We start from the raw sequence: 22,072 nt of genomic DNA, 5'->3' as shown, positions 1-22,072 counted from the left end.
AGTTGAGCGTCCGAATCTTGGTATTGGCTCAGGTTATGATCTCAGGCTCCTCAAATTGAGCCCCAGGTTAGGCTCTGTGCAGAGCCTGCCTAAGATTCTCCTTCCCTTCCTCTGTCCCTCCCTCCCATGCTCTAAAATGAATGAATCTTTTAAAAAATTAAATCAGGAACAATGATTTATCCCCCTTCAAAAATATGAGTTGCCAACTGTGCTAGGCATAGTCCTAAGAACTGTTGATACAAAGAGAAGACATAATCTAATTACCACAGCTAATTACAAAATATATAATAAGTACACTTTTCAGTTAATTTGTCATCTCTTTTCACTAATAGAAGGGTAAGATCTTGGGGCATCTGGGTGGCTCAGTGGCTGAGTGCCTGCCTTTGGCTCAGGGCGTGATCCCAGGGTCCTGGGATGGAGTCCGGCATCAGGCTCCCTGTGAGCCTGATTCTCCCTCTGCTCATAACTCTGCCTCTCTCTGTGTGTCTCTAGTGAATAAATAAATAATTTTTTTTAAAGAAAGGGTAAGATCTTCTTACCATAAGTGTCTAATGGCAAAGTTTTAGTAACAATTTTCATATTAAACTGAGGGACATTCTATAAATATCTGAATAGCGCTCTTCCAACCTGTCAAGGTCATGAAAAACACCAACTAGAAATTACCACTTATCCAAGGAATTGAAGGAGATAGAACAACTCAATATGATATGGTATCCCAGACTGGAATACAAGACATTAGTGGACATTCTATCCTAGAAGACATTCTGTCCTAGAATACAAAGACAACATTAATGGAAAAACTAGGGAAATCCAAGTGAAGTCTGGAGTTTAATTAAAACTGTTAGAACAACTCTGTCTTAGTTTTGACAAATGTACAAAGTAACACACACTTGCAAAGGCTAGGTGGAAGGTACAAATTCTCTGTATCATCTTCACACCTTTTCTGTCACATAGAAGTTATTCCAACACAAAAAGTTTATTTAAAGAATACCAAAGTCAATAGGAGTAAAGATAACAGAGAAACAGAATCTAGATGTCATATTTTCATGTTTTCTTTTCTTTTTTTTTTTTTAAAGATTTTATTTATTTATGATAGTCACAGAGAGAGAGAGAGAGGCAGAGACACAGGCAGAGGGAGAAGCAGGCTCCATGCAGGGAGCCCGATGTGGGATTCGATCCCGGGTCTCCAGGATCGCGCCCTGGGCCAAAGGCAGGCGCCAAACCGCTGCGCCACCCAGGGATCCCAATATTTTAATGTTTTCTATGTGCCAGACACCACGCTAAATACCATATATGTATAATCCGAATGAAATCTCCACAACCCTTCCAAAGACATATCCTATTTCTACCTCTACCTTACAAACAAGGAAATTGAACATCAGAGAAATGAAATAACTTGTCCAAGGACACATACATAGAAGATGTCTGGCACAGGGTTGGAAGCCTGATATCAAGACAAAAGCGAAGTCTAGAATCACTGCACTATACTATTCCCACTACAGGATTTTACTCATTTTCAGGAAACTCCAGACGGCCTAACATTCTGCAGCATAAACATGTTTAAATAAATGCATTCTTTAGAGATTTTGCATTTCCTAAGTCTCATTTCTAATGTCCAAGACTTACTACATCAATGACAGCTGTTTCTGTTGAATTTCTCCTGCCATTCTCTTCACTGTCACCAACCTCTGTCATTTTCCATTATCGTATTCATATATAACCTTCACTGTACTGAGTGGAAACCCATCTTCCAGACTCATCAGAATGATGGAAGCCTATCTATAGTACTCTGCACTTGGAACCCAATACTAGTATATCCTAGGAGCTGATTTCTATACCAAGAGTTGGGTTACGTACAACTGCCCTTGCTTCTTGTTTTCATCTGTGCCTGAATGTCTCAAGAGTGCATTTTCTTCATCTTGCCCACCTGTCCCTAAGGTTCGGTCTCAGACTTCCTAGTTATCTTAAGAATCTCCCCTGTGGGGGCCCCTGGGTGGCTCAGTGAGTTAAGCATCTGCCTTTGGCTCAGGTCATGATCTCAGGGTCCTAGGATCGAGCCCCACGTTGGGCTGCCTGCTCAGCGGGGAATCTACTTCTCCCTCTCCTTCTGCTCCTCCACCTCCCCACTCATGCTCTCTCTAAATGAATAAATAAAATCTTTTTTAAAATGTAAAGTAAAAACTAAGTTAAAAAAAAAAAAGAGGTGATCCCTGGGTGGCTCAGCAGTTAAGCGCCTGCCTTCGGCCCAGGGCCTGATCCTGGAGTCCCGGGATTGAGTACCATGTTGGGCTCCCTGCATGAAGCCTGCTTCTCCCTCTGTCTGTGTCTCTGCCTCTCTCTCTCTCTCTCTCTCTCTCTCTCTCTCTCTCTCTTCTCTGTCCCTCATGAATAAATAAATAATCTTAAAAAAATAATCTCTCCTGTGGTCACTAGGTCAGTGAATTCACTGGCAACATTATTCTGGCAGAGTTTACTACCTGAGCAACACAGAATAGGTGTAAGTCCTCTTCTTCAACATCCTCTCTTGAAACTCCAGTGTTAAGGTTTGCCTGGTCTTGGCTATCAGCGTGAGTTATCTTGTTCTCATGGTTTCAAGAAGAAAGGAAGAGAATCTGAGCCACAGGCCTTGAGGAAATCTTGTCCTAGGAAACAGAGATGCCCATCTACAAGGTATTCCACTTTGGAAACGGTTTCTTTCTCCTCCAGCTGCAGCTACCAGAACACAATAGCCACCTTGCTATGTATAAACTCCAGCTCAAAATCCACTGCTCCTCCACAAGGGCCCTTTTCAGCATTTTAAGGCAAAGTACTTCCTTTCCTCACTCAATAAAGAAACAGAACTGTAATTACGAGGACGAAGGAAAAGGAAATGCTATCCTAGTCAACAAATAGAGTCATGTGCTCCCTCAAGACTAGACATACAGAGACTCAGTGGAACAGCTTTGACCCAACAAGAGGAAAGCAACATCCTCCCAGAGGTAGGGACTTTACCAGAAAGTAAGTAGAGTAAGGTAGTCAGCTGACACCTCTCCCTTTATTATTTGGCAGGTTAATTTCACCACTAAGGTTCAATGATCTATTTAGATTCAGATGCCTGACTCATTTTGTGAGTCAGAAAAAGTCCTTTCTTACTAGGCTCCAGTTTCCAGATCTGTAAAGGGAGGTAAAGATCCCTTAAGGGCCCTGCCAGCTCTGACATAATAGCTCAATATCTGGGAAGTCCAATCCATGCTGCAATGCAAGTGATGGCCAACACCTAGACAATCATCCCAATCTTGCCCTGCCAGCCTCACATGCCTACAACAATAATTCTTATGAAGAAAGGAAACAAAATAATGTGCCCTCTCAACATCTGACTGTCTGCCTTCTCCCAGTACTTTCTAATTTCTGTTGCTTGTATTGTATCCCCCACTTTCACTTCCACATCTTTGCCCTCCATATTACTTTCTCTGACTAATGCTCCTTCCCTACCCAGATCCTAGCCCTCCTTCAAAGCACGGCACAAGGTTTGCTCAGCTGAGTTTCTACAGATTTCCCCTAACCAGTGATCTTTCCCTTGTTTGAACCCCAGTAGTATTGGGTGAAAAAGCTGGGAATTCTTTTAACTGCTCAAAATGTGATGGGTTCTATGTTTTGGTTGTATCTTTTAAAAAGGTCCTTCTGATTTTAACCCATGGCACCTGAAGTAAAACAAGCATTCTAATTAACTAGCAAGTACCCTCATATTATTAAGAAGAAGGAACAAAAAGGTATGGCTTATTCTACTCCTAGAAAAAAAATGTTAAAAGTAGATTTAACTCAAAAGAAATCCCCCCCCCCCAAAAAAAAAAGAAATCCCAACTCTGACTACAGAAAACTTCAAAACAGGGCTTGGAAATACTCTGGAGTAAAGGGTCTCTAATGTTTTATGGCATATCTTTTTAAATTATAAACAGAGGTAGTGTTGGCACCAAGATCATTAGAGACCATTGCTGGTTTTGACACGAAAGAGCTAGATTTTCTGCTGCAGGAGTGATAAGTGTAGCAAATGCTTTAGGGAAAGACATATTTTACCTGACAGGAAAACCTAGAGATATACAGTAATACTTTTTCTGATCAACTCATGAAGAAACCTAGAAAAAGCTATTGCTTGAGTCACATAAAGATAAAATTTTTAAAAAAATGTTTAATAATCTATGGCAAGGGTTTAAATCTTCTCAAAACAGTGACTCAGAATAGCACATTGATTATCTTTGTTAACTACTCTTAAAGGAACAATCAATGAGCTCAGATCAAAAATTCAACCAATACTTAGCAATATCATGGGCTGCAAGTTATAAGGGACACAGAGAAAATAACACAGCTAGGATTGAGTTGCCATTTTTTAAAGTTTTATATTTTTAAATATTTTATTTAAATTCAATTTACCAACATACAACACTCAGTGCTCATCCCATCAAGTGCCCTCCTTAGTGCCTGTCACCCAGTTACCTCATTCCACCCCCTCCCCTTCTGCAACTCTTTGTTTCCCAGGGTTAGGAGTCTCTCCTGATTTGTCTTCCTCTTTAATTTTTCCCCACTCAGTTTCCCTTTTAACACAGGGAGCTTTTAGGGCCCCTGGGTGGCTCAGTGATTGACCATCTGCCTTCAGCTCAGGACATGATCTCAGGGTCCCTGGGATCGAGTCCCGTATCAGGCTCCTTGCAAAGATCCTGCTTCTCCCTATGTCTATGTCTCTGCATGAATAAGTAAGTAAAATCTTAAAAAAAAAAAAAACTACAGGGAGCTTTTGCCCGAATGGAGGGGGCATTTACAAGATAAAAATTTAGGAATCCTTGACTTTGCTCTAATCTATCATGTGCTCTTCTTTCTTTCTTCATTCATTTATTTATGTTTGCATCTGTCCTATCCTCTTCCTCGTGGGTCTCCTGGGCTACATTTTTAAGCCTTTCCAAGCTGCCCCAGATACAACTGGCAAATGTTCTTTATACTACACATGCCCCAAGATCAGCCACACCAAATTATTTGTGTCAGGCTCACATGTCTCTGGACGTTCTCAGGCTGTTTTCTCTACCCATATTACCCTCTCTCAGCCAAAAAGTCACCTCCTAGGTGAATTTTTTCTTCAAGCTGGTGGACAAAAATAGTCCTTTCTCTGTGATCCCACAGCACCTAGCACATACATAGGTGGATTGGCATGTGGCAAACTCTATGGGAATTACTTGCTTACATTCTGTCTCCTTCAGATAGTTGTAGAAGACAGGACTCAGTGGCAGGAAAGAGAAACCACACCAGAATTTTTGTTTTAAGGTTTGTTTGTTTGTTTATGAGAAACACAAAGAGAGGAAGAAACACAGAGACATAGAAAGAGGGAGAAGCAGGCTCCCTGCAGGGAGCCCAATATGGGACTCAATCCCAGGACCCTGGGATTACCACCTAAACTGAAGGCAGACACTCAGCCACTGAGACACCCAGGTGCCCCCGCGCCAGAATTTTTAATCAGAAAGCAATATAACACAAAGGATTAGATACTCATGAGATTGCTGGAAGTGACAGAGGAGCAGGCTCTGGACTGGGTCTTGACGAATGGCTCCCGGAAACGTCTGTCTGGCCCCTCCGAAACGTGGAGAATCAAGGGGGCTGTTTCTCTGACCACTGAGGTACAGAACACACTGCTATGTGTATAATCCAGACTGAGCTGCACAGCCACCAACATCCTGCCTCTGGCCCCCACAAAGCTAGTGAATAGATCCCAGAAGGCTGCATCAGAAATGCCCTCACTCTTCACAGCTGTACTCAGGGCAACTGCTAAGACAGCCAGATGGCCACCACCTCATTACTGGCCCTAGATCCCATGGGAATGCACCTATTTGATGAATATGAGCAGAACTCTAGCTACAAGGAGACTTCAGGAGACACAGGCTTTTAATTTTCAAACCTCGACAATACAGAAAAGCATACTAGAAAGAAGTTGGAGTGGATGCTGAGGGACAATCTACCATAAATACCATATATCTTTAGCACCCAGATATGGTTATGGTTCCTGGCTCATAGGATGTACTTTAAAATGCTCGTTGAATTCATGAACTCTGAATGTAGAAATACTTTGAAGGTCGTTGGTATCTTTCAAAGTGTCCCTATTTGTGCTTTCTCTGCTTTTCTGATGGCAAATGCATTCATTTTAAAAGAACATTCACTGGAGTGCATGGGTCAGTTATGCATCTGCCTTCAGCTCAGGTCATGATCCCAGGGTCCTGGGACTCAGCCCCACATCAGGCTCCCTGCTCAGTGGGGAGCCTGCTTCTCCCTCTCCCTCTGCTGTTCCCCCTCTGTGCTCCCACACACTCTGTCAAAAAAATAAACAAAATCTTAAAAAAAAAGGGGGAGGGCACCTGGGTGGCTCAGTGTTTGAGCATCTGACTTTGGCTCAAGTCGTGATCTTGGGTCCTGGGATCGAGTCCTGAGTCAGGCTCCCATGGGGAGCCTGCTTCTCCTTCTCCCTTTCCCTCTGCCTATGTCTCTGCCTCCCTCTCTGTGTCTCTCAGGAATAAATAAAATCTTTAAAAAGAAGAACGTGCACCTTGGCATTATTTATAAAGGGAAAATCTAGCCAAAATATAAAATAAAAGGAGATTAATTGAATAAATTATGATAGACAATTATGCAGTCATTAAAATGATTATATAGATCTCTCTATGGACAAGGTAAGGTACTCATGACCTATGTGGAAAAGCAGGTAAAGATTCATGGCACACCACAAAAATAAACTAAAGGTAGATTAAGAATATAAGTATGAGAAGCAAAATTTGAAAGTCCTGAAAGCAGAAAAATAAGTTCAGGATGGGAAAAATTTTCAAAATAGACAGTAAATGATGTGGGAAACAAAGGCAGAAGAGAAATTATTAAATTTCCTTCCTACCTGCAGCCCACTGACAAGTCCTCAAAACAGGCAGGGTGACATTCCTCAAGGAACTCAACTGCCTTGATGTTAATACTTCGCTAAGGGCAACAGGCAATCTTAGCTCGACCTCCAGGACTCTGTAAGTCTACTTTAACATATAAAAATTCCTTTGAAAACTTGCCTTATGGCTACCCCCCCCCAAGATATGTGTTGGCAATCATCCCACACACATATGACCCACTGATATACATCTGAAGGGCCTCATGACTCAGATTTTATTAGATGGTAATAAATGACCTTTTCCCAACGAGAGCTAGCCCCTTCAAGGTCCTGGAAACCTTGCTTCCTAAATACCTCAGAGACTTAAGCTATCCCTAACCCCCTCTCAACTTGAAAGTATGTAACAGGCCACTCCTCATGATACCCGTACAGCTCTTTCTGCCCAACCACAGGTCTTTTCCCTGTGCCTTAATAAAACTACTTCTTTGCACCAAAAAGGTCTCAAGAATTCTTTCTTGGTTGTCAGCTTCGAACCATAACATCTTTCCTACATCAGTAAACGAGCACATACCATAATAGAAACTGCCAAATCTGACTCCATTAAAAGGAATAGATTTCTATACTAATAAATAACCAAAAAAACCCATAAACACCGGATTAGCATCGAGATTATATAAAGATGGGTGCCTGGCTGGCTCAGTCTGTGGAGCATGTGACTCCTGATCTTGGGGTTGTAAGTTTGAGCCCCACATTGGGTGGAGAGATTACTTAAAAAATAATAAAATCTTTAAAAAATTATATAGGGGATCCCTGGGTGGCTCAGCAGTTTAGCACCTGCCTTTGGCCCAGGGCGTGATCCTGGAGACCCGGGATCAAGTCCCACATCGGGCTCCCTGCATGGAGCCTGCTTCTCCCTCTGCCTGTGTCTCTGCCTCTCTATCATAAATAAATAAAATCTTTAAAAAATAAAAAATAGAAAATTATATAAAGAAATAATCCTAAGAAAACCCAGGAAGCCCAATAGAAAAATGGGCAAAGGCTATTTTTTTTTTTTTTTTTTTTTTTTTGGGCAAAGGCTATTAACAGGTAATTCACAAATTTAAAAAAGAGCTTGATAAACATTTGAAAAGTTGCCTAACCCTACTAGCAATCACGGAAATGCCATTTAACATAACAAGAGATCAAGGTATCATCCAAAACCAGGGGAAAATTTTTTAAGTTTTACATTGACAAATATTGGCAAAATTGGAGGTCTCATGGGCGCCTGTGGCTCAGTAAGTTAAGTGTCTGCCTTCAGCTCAGGTCACAGTCTCAGGGTACTGCAATCCAGCCCCACTTTGGACTCCCTGCTCAGTGGGGAGCCTGCTTCTCCCTCTCCCTCTGCCCTTCCCCACCGCTCCTGCTTTCTCTCTCTGCCTTCCTCTAAAATAAACAAAATCTTTTTTTTAAAAAAATGAAGTCCACAGGAAATCATACACAATGGTGAAAAAGGATCATTTTGCACAACTGAATTACAGAGTAACTCAGCTATAACCTCTCAAGTTGTCAGATGTGTACTTTGCATGAAACAACCATTCATACCTAGGTAAGACCCCCAATTAGGGGTCACCAATTTTTCTGAATCCGAGCCAGGCAGTAAATATTTTAGATTTTGAAGTCCATACCATCTCTGTGGCAAGTACTCAATTCTGTCATTATGGCATGAAAGCAGCTATGGGCAACACACAAACAAGTGGGCGTAGCAGTGTTCCAATGGAGTTTTATTTACAAAAGCAGGCAACAAGCCAGATTTGGCCCATGATGTGTAATTTCTTGATTACTGCCTAGATAAACTATCACATATATACACAAATGAGGAGAAAGGCACAAGAATATTCACTGCATTATTCATAACGTTGGAAGATTAGAAATAATGTCCATGAGCAAGACAACAGGTAAATAAAGTGTGCTCAAGTCACGAAATAGAATACACCACAGCAGATGAAACAAAGGAGCCAAATTATATTTAATGCTATAATCAAACTTTAAAAAATAGTAAGGTTGCCGGAAACTGCAAGTTTATATACAAAATTTAAAAATATGAAAAGCCATGGGGGAGGGTTAGGGATGACTTCTATTTTGTTTCTTGTGCTTCGTCCATATTGCTTTATTCTAATAAAAAGTATCATGTGTGGGGCACCTGAGTGGCTCAGTGGTTGAGCATCTCACTTTAGCTCAGGTCGTGATCCCAGGGTCCTGGGATCGAGTCCTGCATCAGGTTCCTGGGAGGGAGCCTGCTTCTCCTTCTGCTTATGTCTCTGTCTCTCCCTCTGTGTCTCTCATGAAGAAATAAATAAAATCTTAAAAAAGTATTATGTAGTCATATCATGTTTAACCCACATATTCATGAAGAAGTATTTGGAAAGGACATAAAATATGGCAAAGGAAAACAACAACCACCCATAATCCCAAAACCTTCCTACAGAAACACACTGTAAACACATATCACATACTTCCTTCACATTTTTGGTCCCTTAATTCCACATAGTGGAGAGAGTACTAAATATACATTTCTGCTGTCTGCTTTTTTTTTTAATTTTTATTTATGTATGATAGTCACACAGAGAGAGAGAGGCAGAGACATAAGCAGAGGGAGAAGCAGGCTCCATGCACCGGGAGCCCGACGTGGGATTCGATCCCGGGTCTCCAGGATCGCGCCCTGGGCCAAAGGCAGGCGCTAAACCACTGCGCCACCCAGGGATCCCTGCTGTCCGCTTTTCTTCATTTATTCTAAGCATTTCTCCATGGTATCTTCAATTCCTTATAGACATCATTTTTATACTTGCATACTGTTCTTAGGTTTGTAAATCTGAAACTCCAAACCACTTTCCCAGAAATTCTGGAACAATTTACCTACTAAATTCCTAACAGAAGCCTCTAATTTTACACCTTCTATACATTCTGTACACTGACTGAGGGTCACTGAGGTATCTCTATTCTTGCCAGCATTCCACAATTGTGGACAGAACCTCCTAAATAAGCAAAAAATTAAGTGGCTTTAATAAGCTACCTTTCAGAATGAATCAACAGGATGTTCTCTAATTAGTAAAGCTGCTTTAGACTTTCACGATCCTCTGGTAAGAGCAAGTGTTTAAAAGATTTCTTTCTGTGGCCTTGGTCTAAGAGGTTAGAAGCTGACAGTTTGTCACTGTGTGGCCCCCACACAAACCATGAGCTGGTGGCCTCCATCCAGGACACTGAACATGCTTTGCAAACTACTCAACTATATGCCAAGAAAGGTGACATTTTGAAATATGGTTTCATGGTGTAATCACCCAGAAACTCATCAATGCCCACGGGCACCTTGACATTTTATTGCTGTAGAACTCATCATCTACAACCTTACAATAAGGCATTTGTTGGATCCAACTTTGGTAACTCTGTCATTCCCTAGGTGTTATTTTAAAAGATTATTGATGTCTCTCTGTGAAATAATAAGGTGATAAATATAAATCAGCTGCTTTAAAACTGCTACTTCATTAATTCTGTTACTGTTTTTCATAATATGTATCCTTGGGTCATTATAAGTTACTTGACTTTCTTAAGCAGGGTAGAAATAAGTTTTGCCTCTTTATACTATAATACATAAAGCAACAAAATCAGTTGAAGATCTTATTTTGAATGGTTCAATGTTCAACTTCCAAGGATTGCTCAATAAGTCACTAGTCATCAATGGGCCATGGTTACACCAACTTCTCTACCAGCCCTTTGCGTCTTCCAACTGCTTTTGACCTACCACTTTCTTTCCAGAATACTGGTATTTCCTCTCTTGTTGACGTAAGAATAATGTGAGAGTGCATCCTGGACTTTAGGATCACACAGGACACTTAGCCTACTGCTTTAGCTGCTGTATCTAAAAGAAAACAAGATTATTTCCTACGCATCTTTGTAATACCGGCCAGTGTCTAGAATAGTGCCTGCAGCACATAGCAGGGAACAATGAAGCCCGGTTGAATTGTACTGCCAAAACCCAGGAATGAAATTCCCAATTAAATTTGAGGAGTTACTGTGAAACAAAGGGTTGCAGAAGGGGAGATGGGTGGGGGAATAGGATGATGGGCACTACGGAGGGCACTTGTTGGAAAGAGCAGTGGGTGTTATACTATTTGTTAGCAAATTGAATTTAAATAAAAAATAGTGAAAGGGAATAAAGGGGAAAGGAGAGAAAATGACTGAAAATATCAGTGAGGGTGACAAAATATGAGAGACACCTAACTCTGGGAAATGAACAAGGGGTAATGGAAAGGGAGGTGGGCAGGGTTGGGGTGACTGGGTGATGGGCACTAAGGGGGGCACTTGGCAGGATGAGCACTGGGTGTTATGCTATATGTTGGCAAATTGCACTCCAATAAAAAAATTTAAAAAAATTAACATTACTTCCACTTCCAACCTGTAAAAATAATAAATAAATAAATAAATAGATTCACACTGATGAATGTTACAGATCATATCAATAAATGATATAAAGCAGTATCCTACTTATATAGACTGAATGTTTGTCTTTCCAATATTCATTTTATTTTTTTTTTATTTTTTTTTTCCAATATTCATTTTAAAACCTAAGTTTATGGTATTTGGAGATAGGCCCTTAGGGAAGTGGTTAGGCCATGAGGGTGAAGCCCTCAGGAATGAGATTAACGACTTTCAAATAAAGACCCTTTGAGCATTCTCTCTCCATTGGCACCATGTAAGGACACAGCACCACCACAGGAAGAAGCAGCAGGCCCACACAGGACATTGAATCTGCCATTCCCTTGATCTTGGACTTTCTAGCCTTCAAAACTGTGAGAAATAAATTTCTGCTGTTTAAAAACACCCATTCTGTGGTATTTTTGTTATAGTAGCCCAAATAGACTAAGATATCTACCACATAAAATATGTGTTTTGCTCATAAAATGTGAATTATTTCTGAACTCAATCCAAGGGAAACATGAAGCCTATCTTAAGAAAACATACCTCTCTCCCACATCACTAGCAGCAAAACATAGTGCAACGTATTGTTACATACATACAAGTTTGGCATAGCACCAGTGTTGTCAACTTTAAAAAAGCATGTGGCTGGCCCATAAATATAAACTCTATATCCTACAATCCCTAACCTTATTTAATCATCACCGCCTAGAACTTGCCATGTTGGCAAGGAAAGCACTATGGACCTCTCTGTCTCCTAAGTTTCACTGCCAACCACAACCAACATTATCAAGTTCCCTGGACAGGAACACCCATCTGGTAGACTGTAAGGTTCTGCAGGGCTTTGTCCACTCCTGTGTACCCACAGCAATTATTACTTCCTGATTTCTAGTGTGTGTGTGTGGGGGGACATTTGTTGAATGCCCTTACCTCTTCTCATTTGTGGCCCAAAGAGTGGGAGTGGCAGCAGCTGCCAGAACTAGATATATTTTTGAGGCCAATGTTTGACTTCTGGTTCACACTTTCGGGCACCTGCAGTAATAGCCACACCTACCACATAGTCTGATAAATGTGCAGCGGCCACACAGAAACAGAACTTGTGACAATGTTGTCCAAGGACTCAAATAACAGGAGCACTAGACTATGGCAGCATCACAAATCTCTCAGTTAATTCTTCAATTTGTCTTCATAGCAAGTGAAGAATAATACCAATACAAATGTTTTGACGTCTTCATAGACACAATAAGCAATGAGGGCAACAGTAAACACGTTTCACACCTGTACCGCATACATACTATCTGCAATTCCTTTGCTACAGCTCAATGCAAGTAATGAGATTTTTCATTAGGCAGACCATATGCTTTTATTAAAGCAGCTAATTTAAAGGGAAATTGATGTACTTGTAAATATTTAGAAAACATTTCTAGCTCTGTGCCCACATTATTATATAGGCTCCCTTGTCCTTGGAATGTTAATAGTGCCAATTAGGCTTCCAAATAAGTGTGAGTCTAATGGCAGAGCTCTAGCAAGCTGCTTGCATTGTTTATCATTGCAAAGATGAATTGCTTTAGGAGGCTGCTCTCCCAGCCAATCTTGTGAAAAGCAAAGGTGATTTGAATGTTAACGTCAGTTTGGAAAGGTTCATTTATTAAAGCTGAAGAACCTCCTTGCAGGACTTAGCTGTTCCAGTGTTTCAAAGTTACCTCGAAGGTCCTCCTCGTCTTTAGACCCCAGGAGATGCCACCAGTTAGGGGACAGGGATGATGCCTTGTGTTAACATTGGGTTCACAGGTTTTTCAAAGCCCATGCATAGGCACAATTTCCTCTGAATCTCAAGACTGGGAGATAGCCTGGATAGCCATTCTCCTCATTTCAAAGAAGTTCTCAAAGTCCAAGGTCAGAGGTCTAGTAAATCAGTTGGAGCTAGCGGGAGGCCTTTCGCAGACTATGGTGGGTGATGCAGATTTAAGTTTGGATAACAAAAATAATACAGAAAAGATTTTGAAGCATTATAAAATATGAATATTTTAAGGCATCTAAACAGTTTATAAGTATATGCATTACAAAGTAAGGGCAGACCCCATGCTCCCTCCAAATCCCTCTTCCAATGGGTGGCCATTTTAACCATTTGGTGCATAACAGCTTTTTTACACATGTAACATGAATATGGGTGTATGTGTCTCTGTATGGGTACATATACAAAACTAAGATGCTTTGAGTGAAAACATGATTTTAGCTTAACAATATGCATGAGCATCTTTCTGTGTCACCACACAGATTGACCTCAACCTTACTCATAACTGCATTTCAGGGAATGGATGTACTATTAGCCAGTTCCCCGTTAGCTTGTGGGGAGATTCTTTTCTTCCTATTATAAACAGTGCCTCAAAGCAAACTGTGGTTCACATAATATTGGCACACTTGAGTATTCCCATTGGATACTTTCATAGAATTGGAACAGCTAGGTCAAAGTATGTATGCATTTTAGATTTTAATAGATAGTGTCTAAGCACCTTTCAAAGAAGTTGTAGCAATTTACAGTATATGAAAGAGCCTGCAGGTTATTTTGAAGAAATAACTGCCAGCATGTGAGGACTGGTAGATTAGGAGGGTAAAGCACAGTCAAAGAGAACTTCAAATTCTTAGGTCTGAGTGATTTAAAGCATGGTGTCAACCTTTGACAGACACAGAGAAGTTTGAAGGGAGCATGGTTTAAGGGGAAAACAAAAAAAAAAAAAAGAGCAAGAGTAAAGATAAAAGAACAAAAGGCCAAAGACAGAAAGTCTCTAGGCTCCCTGTGGTAAGAAAGCAGAAAGAAAAGCCATCAAAGGGAACAGAGGATGCACAATCAGAAATGCAGGAGGACAAATCTACAAGGAAAGACTTCTAAAGAGAGGCTAATCCAGCGACATCGCATAGAGGTAAGGAATAAAAGAGAGCTTTGCATCTGGTGATCAGAAAATCACTAGTAGCCTGTGAGAATACAGTTTCACCTGGGGGATGAGAAAGGGATTGGAAGTGATTTTTAGGAAAAGAGCTACAGAAAAATCTGTCATTCTGGAAAGTTGACAATGAAAAGAAAAAAGGCAAATGACAGAGAATGCTGAATAATCTGTCCTTCCACCCATCTGAAGGACCGAGGAGGAATCCCTACATGTGGGACTTGCCACTTCTTCAGACTACAAGAGATTCTCTGATGACACAGGAAGTCCCAGTAGAGTAGGCTTTTCAGTGTGTTAGCTCAAGAGGGACCTAGGCACAGGAAGAACAAAGAAGAAAACAAGAAGGGCAGATGGGAGCAAATAGAAGACTAAGACAATAAAGACACATTTTGTCTACTTCAAACGCCTGCCTTGTTCAAACAGCCGATCCAATTAAATAAATACTATTACAATGCACAATGCACCATTTCACCACCATGAAAAATGACTGTACTCCCTATCTTGACATGGAAAGAGATCTTTAATGCTTTTGGGTGGAAAGTTATAAAATGGCATGTTTGGGTAACCTCGGGCATTTCAACTTGCAACTATCTCGGTTTCTACTATTAGACGGAAGAATGTTCACCAGGTGTTTCTTAACAGTGGCTTGTCTCTGGATCATGGGATAAGGAGGGATTTTCATTTTTTTCCGGGTACTCTTTATTATTTGAATTCTAAATGCAGGTTTCTCATCTGACTTAATTTATAAAGGCAGTTTTTAGTGCCTTCCTGGCCTCACGCTTTGGGAAGGGGCAATCCCCACTGGAATGGACTAGCACAATGGCAGAAGAGAAACGATGGAGATAGGGCAGAGGAGACCTGAGAGTAGGTCTTCCAGAAAGATTGTCAGGACCAATAAACCACAGCTGAAAACAAGAGAACACAAGATATTTTGACAAGGACAAATTTTGAGGTAGGGATCACGGACAGGTTATGGAATGAAATAAAACAGAGGGATGGAATGGAATGAGACAGATGAGTTCCATAGATAGGGTAGACACCACATAGAGATTGAGGCTGTCTCTGGCACATGTGCTCAATTCCTTTTCTGAAAGGCGAAAATGGAATGGATTGGTCTTTCATCCAAATGTCTTGCTCCTAATCAAAGAGACCCAGGCCATGCCCTCAAAATCACATCTCATGGATACCTTATGTTCATTTTACCAACATATTTTCAGAAAGTCACTGGCCCCAATCCAAAGAGGACATCTCAAAAACTCAATGATATCAGACACACTGTCTATACACTCCCTGTTGTGGGCATCTCTCCCAAAGTAGCATTCATTTCCCAGGATTCAGGTATAAAACAGTCACTACATTAAGAAAATGGATTCACAAGTTCTAGGAGGTGCTCTTTGCAGGTGTGGAGTGCTGCCAAGAAAAGGGACTCTCCAAACTGAGGCAAGAACAAAGTCACCTTAGTGGTTCCATCTGCCTCTATGGAAGGAAGCCCTGCAAATGGCCTCGCTTCCTTCCCCTACATTTCTGATAGAACTTGTTGAAAAGTATCACATGAGCTTGGCAGACACTCCTGGCCATGTTTGAAAAAAGAACACAGGAAGAAACCAGTCACTTGATAATCTGTGGAAGGTATTGGAGGTGAAAAAGATTACTCCATTCCATTAAAAGTTCCACTTAAAGATACAGATTTTCTTAAAATGCTCCTTCACGAAGAATCCTTTTTAACCTGGTTTTCATCAATATTCAAATGGTAGCGGTCCTGGAGACAGAATCTATGCCAGCAGTCATCACCTGACGCCTACAGTAGATTTGCGGGTATGTCAAAAACTGTTAATCACAGGGGCCTTTGATTAATCTCCTTTAATTATCTCCATGGTCTACATGGCAAACCCAAGTGGATTTTCATTGTGAAGGAAGAATCATCATATAATTGCCAGTGATGCAAAATTTATGAGGCTAACTCAAGTCTTATGGTACACTAGCATAGAAAGCAAAAGCTATAACAGGTGTTTAGTCAATGTGATTTCCAAACTTCATGACTGATCTTCCTTTTGCTTTTGATAAAGCAGAACCACAGCCATGAAAATGCAAAGAAAAATATCACCCAGTGAAATGTATTCAGATCACATAATTGCCCCAGAAGTATATGTCTCTGTGCTGAAAGGATAGATAGAAACACCTCCCAGCAAAGTGATGACATTCGGTTTTTAAGTACTTGCCTTAGAAATGATTACTTATGCAACCAAAGCGGTGGGGGAAGAGCTAATGAGCAATTGAGAATCCTTCGTGGCCTAATTAATGCTGCAAAACAGCAAAAGTGCACACACATTTTGATCACATATGCACATGGCGGAGCTCCTCTGCCTTCTACACCCTTTCTTGCATTCACCTTCCTTTTCTCCATGGTATGGGGGAAACTACAGCCAAAGCCTTATGCTTTTAATCCAAGTAGTGATTGCTGATCAGGGTTTTCCCTGTCACTGCAGAAGTCAGAAACTGAAGAGTCATCCTTGATATTTCCTGCTCCTTTATCCCTAATATTTAATCCATTTATCTAAGTTGTGTTGAATTTGCATTCTACATATCCTCTGAATTCATACCCTTTAGTCCGGTTCCACTACCAACATCCTAGTCAAAATGGTTAACAATTTTTTTTAATGCAAACCTGAATAAGCAACAGTCTGCATGGTATCTCAGATGTTTGAAAGTAATCATCCCTGAAACTGAATGGGTGTTAACAGCCCCTAACCCGAATCATACCTGGTCCATGTTCAGAGTTTCCTCTTAGTGAATGGAACCACTAACCAGCCATTTTCACAAGACAAAAACTAGGTGCCATCCTTACATCTCTCCTCTCCTCCCATATACAACCAAAACTAAATTATCTCCTAAAAACACATAAATCCTTTGAATTTTCTGTTCTACCAGCATCATTAATATACTGCTTCAATATGAATGCCTGAAATACTCCACATGGCTCTAATTTATCTACTCATATGTACCACCCAGCCCCAAATTATTTTAATATACGGCACAGAAATTTTTTAAATCATGACTTCCCCTACTTCTGACTCAAGTCTTCACTGGCTTCCCATGGTTCTTAGGATAAAAATACATTTCTCCACAAAAATCTTTAAGGCCAGGAGTGTTCTTGTTCCTGGCTGCCCAGGTTTATCTTGCACATTCTTCTGCCTTGTACTCTGGCCTCACTAACCTTTGTGTAAATCATCCGGCATTCCATGTTTGCTCTCTTATGCAGTGGGAACTCCGTACATGTTGTTCCTAGAAAGAAGCCCTCATGATATTAACTTATGCCATGCCAAATCATCTATAGATCTCCATTCAATCATCAATTTCTCCAGGATCATCACATTGCACAACTCCTGGGTATGCTATTCGTGTTGAACTCTCTGGGGATGATTACCTCCTGCAGCCATAAAGGACACAGCCTGGTAGAAGCCCAGATTTCTTCTCCTCCCCTCTTTTCTCAAGAACTGCTTCTTTAACCTCCATAATGAAGTCTTTGTATCATGTAGATTTCCTAGTTACCACTTACCAAAGTTCTTTTTTAGACATTGTGCTATTCCTTGATTAGGTTTCTCTTCCCTTCTAGACTGGAGGACCCATAAAGGGTGACAGCCTTATTGGTCTTATGCATTGCCGTATATCCTGTATCTAGCACAATGCTTGGTATATATAAAGGTGCTCCAAATATTTGTGTTGACTCAATATAAGACTCAAGGATTAGGAGAAGAGTTGCCCTTCTTTTTTCTTTTCTTTTTTTTAAAATTTCATTTATTTATTGAGACACACACACACACACACGGGGCGGGGGGGGGGGGTAGAGACACAGGCAGAGGGAGAAGCAGGCTCCATGCAGGGAGCCCGATGTGGGACTCGATCCCAGGTCTCCAGGACCACGACCTGGGCCGAAGGTGGCACTAAACCGCTGAGCCACCTGGGCTGCCCTCTTTTTTTCTTTTTAATATCTTGTTGATTTTATTTTAATTGTCACCATCTGTGTGCCCTGTTGGTATAACATCTGGTCTCTATGTGGTTGGCCATTTTTTGACAGGCTCCTCTGGAGAAGCAACAGATAATCCATAAATTTCCAGGGCCTCTCTAAACAAAGTACATTATTACATTGATCCATGGACACCCACCCCATCTCTCAGTTCTGCTCTGATTCTGACTCCTATTTTGATTCATTCTCTTCCACAGGAGGTGGTAACAAATGTTGTTTGTCTCAACCTTTTGTGCTTTCTTGAATGGGTGATAGCTATTTCAGAAGATCTTTTCACTGTACAAGCTTTGTGGACATCTCTACCTACATGGTTGCATCCCACATTGTGGCACTCTCTGGATTTACATTGATAGGGGGTCAACCTTTCCATTCCTTCTTCACCACTTGTGGATGGTTATTCTGTAATAGGGGTCAGTTCTTACCTACTGGGGGCTGGCTGTTCCCTACCTATGGTTGGTTGTTCTGTGTTTGTGGTTGGTTGGTCCATATCTATGCTAAAATCCTGAAGTTTACTATGATCTCAGCCATGTTGAAACATCCCAGTGGTCTATCTCAGTGATTATGATCTCTGTATACATGCCTTCCTGAGAGCCCCACCCTTGCCCTTTGTTTGGTCATCAAGGCACTGCTCCAGCCAATGGCAGTCCTGGGTGACTTAGCCTGCACAAAGCACCACTCCTAATACCCTTCACTTATACTTTGGAATTCAACATCATTTTCATCACTACCATCATTTCTTTCTTCTTGGACTCTCTTTCTTGTGGAACTAGATAACTGGATTACTATAGAGGTACATAATTCAAGAATATGAGATAGAATAGATGCAGGGGTCAAGTAATGTGGGTACAGGTGTTAAGTCTTCATGCCTTTTCAGAACATGCCATTCTGCCCAAATCTCTACTTGTTCACCCCCAAAAGTTCCACTCTTCCTCCTTACTTAAAAATAGACTCCTTACTTAAAATTACCTACCTCTACTCTCTGCGTTCTAGCAGATTTGTATATTTTACCACGGCATGTTCCATTTAATGTACTTATGATAATTCCTTACTCCCTTCCCAAATGCTTTCCTTCAGATAGTATCCTTGAAGTTTAGAAGGCTTACTTTCAATGGAAGCAGAAGTGAGTCAGGTAGCCTAAAGAATCAACATTTCCCAATCAGGAAGTACTGAGCATATTGTTAGCATACAATAAATAAAGTAATTATAATTTGCATTATCACTCATTTTTATATATTTTCATGATGCAAGTCCAGTGGATTTAAAAGGCAATGTAATTCATTCATCATATCAACAAATGTAAGAAATACTGTCAAAATTCAATAATCACTCATAATAAAATTTCTTGACAAGTGACAAATGAAAAGGAATTTCCTACATCTGATAAAGGGCATATGCCAAAAGAAATAATAATAATCCTACAGATAAGCTTATGCATAATGGTGAAAGACTGAATATTTTCCTCCTACAGATCCTCCCAAGGATGTCTATGCTCACCAGTCCTATTCCACATCATGCCAGAGAACTTGATGAGTGCACAAAGTCAATAAAAATAAATAATACAGATTCAAAGGGAAGAAATAAAGCTGTCCCTATTCACCAAGTCATGATTTTTTGCTTAGAAAATCCCTAGGAATCCACAAAAGTAACTCCTAGAACTAATGAGTTCAGCAAGGTCACAAGATATAGTGTCAACATACAAAAATCAATTCTATTTCTTTTTTTTTTCAGATTTTATTTATTTATTCATAAGAGACACACAGAGAGAGGCAGAGACACAGGCAGAGGGAGAAGCAGGCTCCCTGCAGGGAGCCTCATGTAGGACTTGATCCCAGGACGCCGGGATCACACCCTGGGCCGAAGGCAGGCACTCAGCCACTGAGCCACCCTGGTGCCCCAATTCTATTTCTTTCTATGAAAGGAACAAGTGGGGCAACTGGGTTGCTCAGTTAGTTAAGCATCTGACTCTTGATTTCAGCTCATGATCTCAGAGTCATGAGATGAAGCCCTGTGTCTAGCTCCATGCTCAGCAAAAGTTGGCTTGAGATTCTCTCTCTCCCTCCAGCTCTGTTCCTTCCCCCGTTGCTTGGAGGTCTCTCTTTCTCTCAAATAAATAAATATTTTTTGAAAAGGAATAATTAAAAGACTTACTTTTTAAAGTATCATTTACAAAACACCAGGAAAACATGAAATATTTAGATATAAAGACAACAAAATATGTGCACTATGTATATATTATAATGTACCTGCAAGATATGTATAGCCTGAAAACTAGAAAACATTGATTAGATAAAGCACAGACAACCTAAATAAATGGAGATATGAAATGAGTTTAAAGACCAATTATTAGGGCACCTGGTGGCTAAGTCAGTTAAGCATCTGCCTTCAGCTCAGGTCATGAACCCAGAGTCCTAGGATCAAGCCCCCTGTCAGGCTCCCAGCTCAGTGGGTAGCCTGCTTCTCTCTCTCCCTCTGCCTGCCACTCCCTCTGCTTGTGCTCTGTCAAATAAATAAATAAAATCTTTAAAAAAAAGACCGATTATTGTTAAAATGTCAATTCTCCCCAAATCAGTCTATAATTCCAATCCAGTTCAATCAAAATACCAGGAGGATTTTTAAAAATTTAAATTCACAAGCTGATTCTTACTTATACTGAGGAACACCTAGGTGGTTCAGTGGTTGAGCATCTGCCTTTGGCTCAGGTCACGATCCCATGGTCCTGGCATCAAGTCGAGTCAGGCTCCACATAGGAAGCCCACTTCTCCCTTTGCCTATGTCTCTGCTTCTCTCTGTGTCTCAAATAAATAAATAAATAAATAAATAAATAAATAAAATCTTTAAAAAAAATAAAACCTACATGGAAAAGCATGGGATTTAAAATAGCCAAAATAATTTTTAAAATCAAAGTTGATGAACGAATGCAACCAGAATTCATGCCTTATTATAAAGCTATAGGAATTACCACGGCATGCTATGTTAGCGAAATGATGGGCATGAGGATAGAATGGATAGAATCCAGAAATAAACCAATACATAAAAGGTCGACTGATATTCTGCAAAAGAGAAAAATCAATTAAATATAGGATCGTTTTTCTCAATAAATATTGCTAGAACAATTGAACATATATATAGGAAAAGAAAACTTTCATCTTTACCTCTGTACTTCATTCCACATACAAAATTTACTGGAGGGGTGCCTGGGTGGTTCACTTGGTTTGGCATCTAACTCTTGATCTCAGCTCAGTTCTTGATTTCAGGGTAATGGGTTCAGGTGCCTTGTTGGGCTACAAGATGGGAAGGAGCATTCTTTCAAAAAATTTTACTTGGGGGCAGCCCGGGTGGCTCAGCGGTTTGGCGTTGCCTTCAGCCCAGGGCCTGATCTTGGAGACCTGGGATCGAGCCCATGTCAGACTCCCTGCATGGAGCCTGCTTCTCCCTCTGCCTGTGCCTCTGCCTCTCTCTCTCTCTCTCTCTTTCTCTCTCTCACTGTGTTTCTCATGAATGAATAAATAAAATCTTTAAAAAAAATTTTACTTGAAATAGATCATAGTCCTATGTATAAAATTTAAACTAGAAAACTACTATGAGAAAATAAGGAAGAAAATCTTAGTAACATCAAGGATTTTTTTAATAGGATCCAAAATCATGAACCACAAAAGAAAAAAAATTGATAAATTACATTTCATCAAAATTTAAAAAGTGATCTCAAAGTGCACTGTGAAGAAAATGAAAAGGTAAGCTACACACTGGGAGAAAGTATTTGCAAAACAAATATCTAAT

The 22,072-nt window shown here is 40.5% G+C and overlaps 1 long non-coding RNA gene across 1 annotated transcript in view; it reads right to left on the bottom strand.

Annotated features, from left to right (window-relative positions):
- LOC140627708 (uncharacterized) overlaps nucleotides 1-18,834 on the bottom strand; it is a 38,602-nt gene extending 19,768 nt beyond the window's left edge. Inside the window, exons 1-2 of the long non-coding RNA XR_012026338.1 lie at nucleotides 18,718-18,834; nucleotides 17,486-17,553 (exon numbers count right to left, since the gene is read on the bottom strand). This is a non-coding gene — a long non-coding RNA (uncharacterized lncRNA). The remainder of the gene's footprint in view (nucleotides 1-17,485; nucleotides 17,554-18,717) is intronic.
- Nucleotides 18,835-22,072: the final 3,238 nt, after the last annotated feature.

The sequence above is a fragment of the Canis lupus genome, chromosome X, assembly GCF_048164855.1.
Source record: "Canis lupus baileyi chromosome X, mCanLup2.hap1, whole genome shotgun sequence".
NCBI lineage: Eukaryota > Metazoa > Chordata > Mammalia > Carnivora > Canidae > Canis > Canis lupus.
This window is presented reverse-complemented; position numbering and strand designations above follow the sequence as displayed.